The sequence below is a fragment of the Corylus avellana genome, chromosome ca9 (assembly GCF_901000735.1).
Source record: "Corylus avellana chromosome ca9, CavTom2PMs-1.0".
Classification (NCBI taxonomy): Eukaryota; Viridiplantae; Streptophyta; class Magnoliopsida; order Fagales; family Betulaceae; genus Corylus; species Corylus avellana.
In genome coordinates, this window is record NC_081549.1 from 13,715,841 (window position 1) to 13,728,026 (window position 12,186).

Here is a 12,186-nt window from a genome sequence, read left to right on the forward strand (position 1 = left end):
TTACCATTTTGATTTTTGAACTAAAAATCAGTCTCTCTGTAACGTAACCTAACCCTCTCCCTGACTCCCTCTCACTCGGTCTCTCCCTCTCCCTCCATCACCGACAGTCCGACTCACCGTCTCCCACTCGGCCACTCTTGACTCTCTCGATTCTCCCTCTCTCTCTCGGGTCTCCACAGCTCCACTCTCCCTCCTCCTCGTGGGCCTCCTCCGCTCCTCGCCGTTAGGAACTTAGGGGCCTTAGGCGTTAGCAAGAGCCAAGAACGGACCTCACCGTCGCCGACTCACCGTCCTCACCGAGTCACCGTCGCCGTCAGCCGCAGCTCTCTGTCTCTCGTATGGCGGTATGTCTCTTACTCTCTCTAGTCTCTGACTCTGATTTTTTTTTTTTTTGTAAGTTTAGATTCTGATTTTGATTGTTTGAATTTTTTATATATATTGTAGACTCTGATTTTGAATCTTGGATTGTTTGAATTTTTGATATATATTTGTCTTTCAAGCAATTATGTGATATTATACGGTTTAGGGTTTATACCTTAATGGCTTAATTACATTTTTTTACTATATATTAGTGTACATAATTTTGCTAAATCATTGATTGAATTTGCATTGTTGAACAATTTATGGCAAATATGGCCAAAGCAATGATTTTTTTTAATTAAAAATAAAGATTTTAAAAACTTAAAACTGAAAATAAAATTGGGGGATTAAAAGTAGAATGGAACTTCATAAAGAGAGAGAGAGAGAGAGAGAGAAATAAAAAAGATATTTAGATTAACCGACAGTAAAATGACAGCAAAATAGAATGGGTGTTGTTGGATACTTGGATAATGCCCGCGGCGTGAGTGCTCTATAGCAAACAGACGCAATAGTAAAAAGTCTCCATTTGATATATATTCTAGACTCTGATTTTGATTGTTTGAATTTTTGATATATATTCTAGACTCTATTTTGTAATTAAGGTATAATATCACATAGTTGCTTACTTGCTTATTGCAAGATTTGGGTTGGATTATTTTATTTCACTTAGCTATATAGCTTTTAATTTATTCTTAAATATTCAATTTTTAGTTATATAGCATATAGTCATTAGTCATATACTTTAACAGTTTAACTAATGATTATGTAATTTATGTGTGTAGATGAATATTGAAGAAGTTGTTGAAGATGCATTCGACATTGATGACGATGTGATCGAATTACCGTCACTAGAAGGTGACTCTGTTTCTGTGGGGACTGGGAGTAACAAAAAGGGAAAGAAGCGGAGGAGGACCTCAACTGTTTGACAATATTATGATGTTGTTCCTAATGCTGATCCAAATGACCCGGAGGTATGGGCAAAATGCAAGACATGTGGTAATAAATACAAGGCTCGAAGTTCATATGGAACTGGGAATTTGAGAAAGCACATTCAAGTTTGTGGGGGGGGGCAAACACTCGTGATGTTGGGCAGATGCTCTTAGCTGGGAAAGCAGGATCTTTGTCAATAAATGGCTCTAAATTTGATCCTAAAATATATAGAGAATTGTTGGTTGCTTTGATTGTTAAGCATGATTTGCCCTTTTCATTTGTTGAATATGATGGTTTAAGACAATTACATCAATACTTGCGTGGTGATGTACCCTCTATATCTAGAAATACTGCTAAGGCAGATTTGGTTAAGATGCATATGAGGGATAAAGAAAAGATTAAATCTATGTTGCATGCTTGTCCTAGGAGGATTTGTTTAACATCTGATAAGTGGACGTCTTTGACAACCGATGGATATATGTGCCTTACTGCACATTTTATTAACAACGATTGGGTATTAACTAAAATGGTGTTAAACTTATCTTTTATACCCCCACCACATGATGGTGTTTCTTTGAAAAAAAAGATATATGATTTGCTACAAGAGTGGAGGATTGAGAACAAGATTTTTACTATAACATTGGACAATGCTTCTGCTAATGAACGTTGTGTTGACTTTTTAAAGCAAACACTGAACATTAAGAAAGCCCTTCTTTGTGAAGGTGAGTTCTTTCATATGCGTTGTTGTGCCCATATTCTTAACTTGATTGTGCAAGATGGACTAAAAGAAATTGATGATGCTATCGAAAAGGTTCGAGATAGCGTAAAGTATGTTAAGGGATCACAAGGGCGAAAACAAAAATTTCTTCATGCGGTAAATCAAATGTCATTGGACAGTCATAAGGGGTTAAAACAAGATGTGCCAACCAGATGGAATTCTACTTATCTTATGCTTGAGAGTGCTATTCATTATTGTAGTGCTTTTAGTTATTTGGCGATGATTGATTCAAACTATAAGCCGCATTGTCCTAGTGCACTTGAGTGGGAAAAGGTGGGTGATATCAGTAGTTTCTTAGCTTGCTTTTACGAAGCTACATGTGTTTTTTCTGGTATTAAGTATCCTACTGCTAACTTATACTTTCCCGTAGTTGCCATGATTTATTTATCCTTGAAGGAAGACCTTGTGAGTGAAGATGAGCATAAAAGATTAATGGCAACTCAAATGATCTCTAAATTTGAGAAATATTGGTTAGAATTCAGTGCAGTGTTGGCCTTAGCAGTTATATTAGATCCTCGTTACAAGCTTCATCTTGTAAATTATTACTATACGAAAATCTATGGAGTTATGGATTCTATACAATTCGAGAATGTTCGTGAGAAAATTAAGAACCTTTTTATGGAGTATAGTGCTTCTTCTAATACTTCAAGTTCAAGCTCCATAACTGCTCGGCGCTCCCAAGTACCTAGAGCAAAACTATCTTGGCAAAAGGTGAATAATATCATTAATTTCTTATCTTGTTAGTAACTTAGTATATATATATACTCAATTATCTATGTTTATATTCTCTTTGTTTCATGTAGGACTATTTAGCATTTGTTGGAGATGATATTAATTTTCAAAAGAATCAATTGGACATTTATTTGGAGGAGCTTAGGTCTGTGGATTTGGATGATACATTTGACATCCTTTCATTTTGGAAAGGAAATCAATTTCGCTATCCTAAAGTAGCTGCTATGGCTCGTGATGTTTTGAGTATTCATGTTTCTACTGTTGCTTCGGAATCCAATTTTAGTATTGGTGGACGTGTGATTGATCAATATAGGAGCTCACTCAAGCTTGATATTGCTGAGGCATTAGTTTGCACTAAAGATTGGTTATATGGAGATAAAGGTAATATTAGTTATTTTCATATTTAATTTCTTCGTTTACGTGTATTATTTTTTTTATTACACTATAATAAAATAATACTAATTCTTCTTATTTTATGATATAGAACTCACACAAATGAAGTTGGACTTGGATTGCAAAGAAGATGATGTTTTGACAATTTCTTGTGACATTCCAGATTCATCTGGAGCACAATCTATTAATATTTCTTAAACTGATCATATTTGTAGTGTTTTATAATTTATATCTTTGGACTTTGATTATATGGGTGAATCATGGATGCCTTCATGGATCCTTCAAGACTTCAAGTAGAGTGGCATAATAGACATTGGCCCATGGGAACCTAATTTGTATTTTGCAAGGAATTATGAATCTAATGTTGATGTAGTTTTGAGTTTTGTTTATTTATTTATTTATTATTTTGTTTTTGTTAGCTTTTTTTTTTTATTATTATTATCTTTTTCTTTATTGCTATGATGGAAATGTTGACACATTTTATTTTACCCCTCAATCTCATTCATATTTTGATTATTTTCAAATAGAAATTTTAGTTTTGTCCTTACTTAGACTTTATGCTTTATGAGGTATTGATGACTATAGATGTATGAAGGGAGCAATTTGATAGCAGAGCATGTCTTAAAGAGTGATTTGTTTAATTTTAAACATTAGGAATTGTTTTGATAAAAAGGTTAAATCTTAGGGACCTCTTCAATAATCAATATTTTTCCTATATTTTTTTGGCAAGAATTGGCTATTATGGCCATTTCGCCTACTGGTTTAGATTTGAATCTGTCTCGTTCTTAAAATTGAACCAATTTCCTAAAGGTGTAACATATTTTTGTAGGCTCTTGTCAAGTATTCTGGATGAACACAGTCTCCGGTCTTAATGCTTATTGCTATTCCTTAATAACAGATTTCAAGTTTCTTACAGGAAGAAGGATGTAAAGAAAATAAGAAATATAGAGAAGTTGATAATAAATTGAGGAATAATAAATTCTTGTTAAGAATTGTCAGACATCAATGATTGATTCTCATATAAAAAAGGTTTTAAACTAATTCTCATTTTGAGCTACTATTACTATATTACATACTTAGTTGTAGATTTACCATGTCTATAGTTATATAGATTCATGCTTTTGCTTAAAGTTCGCTATCCTTGGCTGTATTACATACTAAATAATAAGTGGATTATTTTAATAAATGAACTTACTTGTTTTAACTTTTAACTTTTAAGTTTAGGTGAAATTATGAGTTTAGTAATTTCTTTTGGAGTACAATTTGAATTTGTCAATTACGTTCACTTTCCAATTTTTTTTTTTTCTTATCCTTTATTAAAGCCTTTAATCTCTTGGAACTCAATTTTTTGCATTGACTATATAGATGTATTAGTATTATTAATTTATTATTACAATTTTGAATTTTTTTTTTAAAAAAAAGTTTTATAGTTTAGGGTAATCGGGTCGTGTCGGGTCGTGTCTACCCGATTAGACCTGGTTATCTTAAACGGGTAAAACGGGTCGTGTCGGGTTACCCGGTATTTTTGTGTCATAATCGTGTCAAACCCGATTACCCGTTCAGCTAAATGGGTCGTGTCTGGGTATAGGCTAATCGTGTAACGGGTACCCGCGGATCGTAATCGGGTCATGTTAGGTACCCATTTTACCACCCCTACCTGCGACTACGCCACGCATCTTATATGTGAAACCAAATCTCTGGTATATTCCCTCCATCCCATTTTAACGGCTCTGATTAAATCTTATATCTCTCTCCTTCCTTCTTCTTTGTTTTCCATTCTCATTTCTGATTTTATTTATTTATTTTTTTTTAAAAAAAAAAAAGAAATTTGTAATAAAAACTGTAATTCCTAAAAAATAATTATGAGTGCCTGTAAAATCCTTTTTCTTGTTTCTTATTCTTTGATTCACTTGTAAGTAAGATAATTTCACATAATATTAGCAAAAAGATCGAGGAAGGCATCTAAAGATTCAATTTTTTCTCCTTTTTCACAGAGACGCTCCAACTCCAACTCTAAGCCATAATCATTGATAAATTGCATTTCTAACTTATAAGAGTGAAGGTCTGAAGATCAGATATCAGGTGGGTTTTGCATCCTTTGTTCCCTTAAAAATTAGAATTGATTTAGGGTTAATTTTATGCATTAAATCTTGATTTTTTTTCCCTTGATGAAAGAAGAGCACCCAAAAATTGTTTATAATTTAAATGGGTGTCATACTGTTATGTCTTTTTAGGGCAGCAATGGAAGTCAGGAACTGATTATTGATTCAATCAGTCTGATTGGGGTTTGGCCCATTTGGGGACTTGGATTTTTACTAGCGACAACTGTGAGCCTGCGACACTAAGGTATTCCATAATCCCAAGAATCTAGTAACTTGTTTTTATTTTGGAAGTGTTATATTGATAATGTTCAAGCTGTTCAACTATTGTGTTATGACATTGTTTAGCAATTGAGAGAATGATACATGTTAGTGTATTGATTTTTTCTCCCTTAAGGCTTAATGGGTGTCATGTATGTTCAGGGCAGAAAATAGGTGGTCACTGGTCAGATTAACAAATTGGATTGGTTCCATTGGGAGATTGGATTTTTACAGGAAACATTGAGGTAGGTATCCCAAGAATCTGCTTAATTTGTTTTATTCTGATTCTTGAAAATGTTATATTGCTGCTGTGTTATGATATTGTTTAGCCTCTTTGGCTCTTTAGGCTTTGATCAAATTAAGAGAAAAAAAATGAATAATACATGTTAGTGGTACCCATTAATCATTATAAATAGACATCAATTTGATGTAGAACAATTAAATAATACGGCAAAAATTGTAGCATAACTGAAAGTCTGAAAACTTGAAACTGAGTGAAAATTGTTGTTGTGTTACTGTTTACCCTCTTTAGGCTTTGATCAAATTAAGAGAATAATACATGTTAGTGGTACTACCCATCATAAATAGTTGCATTTGTTCTATTATCGGTAATGTATATTGGTAATTCGATCGTCTATCTTACGGGGTTGTGATTTAACTTGTAAATTTTAGGTTCATGCATCATGTCAAAGTTTAAAACTATTGATTGGTTCTTTAAAAGGAAAGAAGCCGACATTTCGAAAAGTAATACACCGTTGGATCCTAATGCCGGAACTTCAAATCCCGATGAGCGTCATCTTAAATCTTCAAGGGTTGAAGATGAAGAACATCCTTGCGGAGAATCTCTAATTGCGGAGACACAAGAGGCTCATTTTAAAATATCCACACTTAATGTTGATGAAGTTGATGTTTCTTCTATAAAACGAGATCTAGGATTATGTCCTCCGATGTGGGACTATCCAGTCAATCAACGGGATGAAATAAGACGGGCTTATTTGAAACATGGTCCATATCAACTTATTCTTCGAAAGGAACAATATCCACTTTCTGGACCAGAAAGCACCCTCGTCGCTTTCAAGCTTCTTGGTTCACACAATTTTCAACTTGGCTTGAGTATTCTCGTTCTACGGATGCTGCATATTGTCTACCATGTTATCTTTTTTCTATGAAAGCACTTGGACGTCCTGGATGGGATGTATTTACTATAAAGGGGTTTAGAAGTTGGAAAAAGGTTCATGACGAAAAAAATTGTGTCTTTTTTACTCATATTGGGGAGGATCATTGTTCACCTCATAATAATGTTGTGAAATATTGTGAGGATTTGCCAAATCAAGCACAGCATATTGATAAAGTATTGAATGCACAAAGTACCAAACAAATTCTAAATAATCGACTTCGTGTAAAAACTTCTATTGATGTTGCTCGGTGGCTTACATTTCAAGGATGTCCTTTTAGAGGTCATGATGAGACTCCTGATTCAAAAAATTGAGGTAATTTTCTTGAGATGATTCAAATTTTGGCATCATATAATGAGAAAGTTGCAAGTGTTGTTTTGGAAAATGCTCCACAATCTACAAAGTATACTTCACATACAATTCAAAAGAAGATTTTGCATGTCATTGCAAGTAAAGTGCGAAATAAAATTCGTGAAGATATTGGAGACTCTAAATTTTGCATCATTGTTGATGAAGCACGAGATGAGTCTAAGAGAGAGCAAATGGCTTTTGTTTTGAGATTTGTTGACAAAGATGGTTTTATACAATAACGTTTATTTGATATAGTTCATGTTAAACACACATCAGCATTGATTCTAAGGAATGAAATATCTGATGTTCTCTCTCGTTATTGCCTTAATATTCAAAATATCCGTGGACAAGGATATGATGGTGCTAGTAACATGCGTGGTGAATGGAAATGATTGCAAGCATTATTTCTTAATGATTGTCCTCGTGCATACTATATTCATTGTTTTGCTCATCGATTACAATTAGCATTAGTTGCTGCATCTAGAGAGGTGGATTATATTCATGTGTTCTTCACAAATTTGAATTTTATTATCAATGTGGCCAGTTCTTCATGTAAACGTCATGATCTACTACAAGATGTTCATGCAACACAAATTGCACATATGCAAGCTATTAGTGAGCTTGAAACTGAAAAATGGGCTAACCAAATTGGCACTTTGAAACGAGCTGGTGATTCTCGTTGGGGTTCTCATTTTAATTCTATTTGTAGCATTATAAGGATGTTTGATGCTACTTGTACAATGCTTGAAGATGTTCAAAGAGAAGGAGGTACTTACTCTCAACGAGGAGATGCTAAGGCTACTTATAAAATGCTTACATCTTTCGAGTTCATATTTATTTTACATTTAATGAAGGAACTCATGGGCATTACTGATGTTCTTTGTCAAGTGTTGCAGCAAAAATCTCTAGACATTTTGAATGTTATTCATTCAGTTTCTATTGCAAAAAAACTTATCCAAAAGTTGAGAGATAATGGTTGGGATAATTTGCTTAAGAACATTGTCTCTTTCTGCAAGAAATCTGAAATTGACATTCCGGATTTGATTGCTCGTTATATTAAAGGTCGAGGTCGTAATCAAAAGAATTACATTACAGTGGAACATCATTATCATTTTGACATATTCAATACTACTATCGACTTTTAATTGCAAGAGTTTGATAGTAAGTTTGGTGAAAAGGCGATGAAACTTTTGATACTTAGCTCTGCTTTAGATCCAAAAGATGCTTATAAATCCTTTAAAATTGACGATATATGTATCCTTGTGGAGAAGTATTATCCTCTTGATCTTTTTGAGCAGGAGAAAATTAATTTGAGATATCAGTTGAGGTATTTTGAATTTGATGTCCGTACCGATCCGACATTACAAAATTTGTCTTCTATTGCAGAATTATGCCAAGGATTGGCAAAGACAGAAAAATCAAAGACATACTATCTTATTGATAGATTGATTCATCTTATTTTGATTCTTCCAGTATCTACAGCAACTACCGAACGAGCATTTTTAGCAATGAAAATTATTAAAACATGACTACGCAACAAAATGGAGGATGATTTTCTTGCAAATAATTTAGTTCTTTATATTGAAAGGGAAATTGCTGAGAGCTTCGATTTAGATTCGATACTTGATGATTGTGTACTTCTAAAAGACCATAAAGTGCAGTTCTAGACACTTTTTTGTATTTCTGTATTTTTGATATAGTGCCGACATGTTATATTTCTAATATATCAATTTGAGCACATATTTATGAACTTTTATAGATATTTTTTTTGTGATGCATATATTGCGTGAATTACCAAATTTTCAGTTTGAACAAAATTTTTAGGACTCAAAAAAAAAATTTTAGGACGCGAATTTTTTTTTTTACGGCCCCTACATTCTGAAACGTCTGGCTCCGCCACTGCTCAGCATGTACCTCATTCCGGATGAACCACACTGCCTGTGTAATCTCATGTTGTTACTCCATATCCCATTTTATTTCTCACTCCATCAATAACAGCACCCCAATTGATTTTAATAACACCATGAGAAGGTTTCTTCCAACTTGAGTCGCTAGCCACCTCTTGAGTCACAGGTTGTTGTTTTCTCCTCCTTTTTGCATTTTGAAATGCTTCCAACTGATCCATGGACTTACGGACCAACTCAATAGGAGAAGAGAATTTCCCCCAAAAAATAACCTCATTCCGTCTAAGCCATACATTCCTCATCATTATGTACCAATTGGAACTCCTTTGTCAGCCTTTCTTGAAGCAACTCAAGAATATTGAGAAAATTATCATCAGAGCTTGAGCATTTATGAAGCTTTGAAGAACCTTCTGACCAAACATCACGAGCAGAAGCACAACTCCATATAATATGGCTTGTAGTTTCCCTCTCCAATCCGCATATAGGGCACATAGGATCTTCAAGGATTCCCCTTTTCAAAAGATTAACCCTGGTAGGCAAAATATCATTTCCAGCTTGCCAAAGAAAATTCTTCACCACTCTTGGCATCTCAATTTTCCAAACCATCTTCCATTGCAAAGTACTTGCAACAATATTGGAACACCCTCCATAAACCTCCTCCTGAATTTCTTTTGCCATATGGTATGCGCTCTTCACAGTAAATTCTCCATTTCTTGTGCCCACCCAAACTCTTCTATCTATTTGCCTTTGCGAACATATTGCCATACTACATATTACTGTCACCTCCTCCATCAAGAAAATACTTTGGATCAATGGTATATTCCACCATTGTGTAGAGCCATCTATAAGCGCACCCACTTTATCCTCCATATCCAAAATCTGGGAAGGGAATTGAATAGACTCCGTTGATGGACAAGGAATCCACCTGTCACCCCAAATTTTGATAGATTGTCCGTTCCCAACCCTCCACACCAAACCTCTGAAAGCTTCTTTGCATTTCAAATACTCCTCCACACATATGAGAGCCTATTCCCCACATTTGAGGTGCGAAAAGCTCCCCCCTTATAGTATTTTTCCTCAAACACTTTAACCACTAGAGAATCCGGATTTTGTAGAATCCTCCACCCTTGTTTTGCAAGTAATGCCATATTGAAGCATTCTAAACCTCTATAACCCATTCCACCCTTTGCCTTGGCCTTCCCCATCTTCTTGGTGTTTTGAAAGCATTTCTTTTCATTTTCTGGACAATAATCAAATAAATTTGTGTTTTACTTTGCTTTCAAAAGCAAAAAATAAAAAAATTATTTGAGTAAATCATTATAATTTAATTTCAAGATTTAAACACATTTTTCTTTCAACCACCTTAATTCGCATATATACGTAAAAGAAACTACAGTTAGAGTAGAAATAAAATATAATATATAAATTTGAACAAACAATTGGAAACTGAAGAACAAAACCATAAGAAATAAAGACAAACAAACGAAAAATGAAAAATACTCATATAATAAAAATATATATCTTTTTTTGTATACTTTCTTTCGCTACAACATGGGAAACAGATATACCAATGAATAAGCTCAACATCATATTAGTACTCATCTCTTAGTAAAAGAGTTAGTACCCTTAGCATTTCTAAAAAAAAATACATTGGCGTTGCGTTTGAAGACCGCCGCCGATTGCTTGATGTCACTCCTTAGCAATAGAATCACGGCGCTAAAACCGGCCACCGTGAGTATGAAATTTGTTAACACCATTTGGTTGTACTTTTGGTTCCGAGCCGAAGAGAAAGGCCCAAATCAGTGTTAAAAATTACCCCCTTTCAATTGTGCAGCAAGCCAAAAAGAACAAACAGAGAATTACAAAACCCAAAAACAGAGAGAGGGAGAGATAGAGAACATGTGTTAGAGAAAGAACAGGAAAATAGAGAAGAAGAATAAAGGGAGGGAGATAGAACGTCAGTTAGAAAGAGAAGTAAGAGACGGAGGAGAAGAAAAAACCTATGGATAATAATAATTACAAAGATTATAGTAATTTAGTTTGGGTGCACATGTGTTTGTTGAATGGACTCAGAGATAGAGTACTTGGCTTGGGATTTGCATTAGAGTCCTTGCTTGTGGAGGAGAAAACGATTTCTTTGATAAAAAAGACACAACACCTTTATTTCTCTGTCTCTGTTTATTTGTTTGTGAATTGAAGAGAGAAAAATAGAAGAAGAAGATTGAAGGTTTTAAATAACCGTTAAAATTTTGTTTAAAACATTTCACTTAAAAGGGTACGTTTGAATTTTAAAGCTATACACGTGTCATTTGAATTAATCACCACTTGTCATATGCCATCCTACTTAAAACTCCCATATTATATATATATATTAGAATATTAAATATTAGATATTAGATACCACATTGAGTGATTTGTAATTTAGGCTAATTACAAGGACTAATTTTGCATTTATCCCAAAATAATATTGAAGTATTTCAATAAGCTCTAAATGTATTATGTAAGGGATTCCTAGTGTTTTAAAAAGAAAATAGAATATATTTCGCTGCGAGAATTCTATCTCTGATATCGTAATGTCAAGTGTGAAATTAGATATTTCTACTTACAACCTTATTGCACTAAGGCATGGCGTCACAATCAGTCAGTGGTCGAGTATCATTTTAATAGTACTAATCGATCAAGCGGTGTTTGGGTATCGATGTATCAATATCTACCGATCAAGCGACACTCATGCACCAATCTATCAGTATTGATCAAAATGCAAAAAAATGGTGATTTAAGTACTATGGTTAGGGCCACATCTTAGTCAACCAAACTAATAACAAGATATCTCGTAAACAAAGGAACCATAGCTTTCGAATAAGAGTTTGTGAAGGACTATTACGACCTAGGTGAGTAAACTCACGTGAAACTTTAAACAATAATTTTTGAGCATGCATATTAGATATATAATGTGTATCTTTGTACTGTCATGAAATGCTTTGTGATTTAATGTTGTGAACCATGAGTTTCTAATTAAAGCTTATGATATTTCAAATGAATGACAATGTGACTCTCAATGCTATTTTACATGCATAGAAAAATGAAATAATAATGTGCATGTGTGACATGACCACCTTTGTTAAAGAGAAACGCTACACTTCCCAAAAAATTTCTCCAAAAGTTGGGTTACAAATAATGTGTCACCTTCCCATAAGTTGATA

General features: G+C 34.0%; 1 pseudogene; it reads left to right on the forward strand.

The window, feature by feature from the left end:
• LOC132162336 (uncharacterized) overlaps positions 1-8,746 on the forward strand; it is an 11,073-nt pseudogene extending 2,327 nt beyond the window's left edge.
• The last annotated feature ends 3,440 nt before the right edge of the window (positions 8,747-12,186 follow it).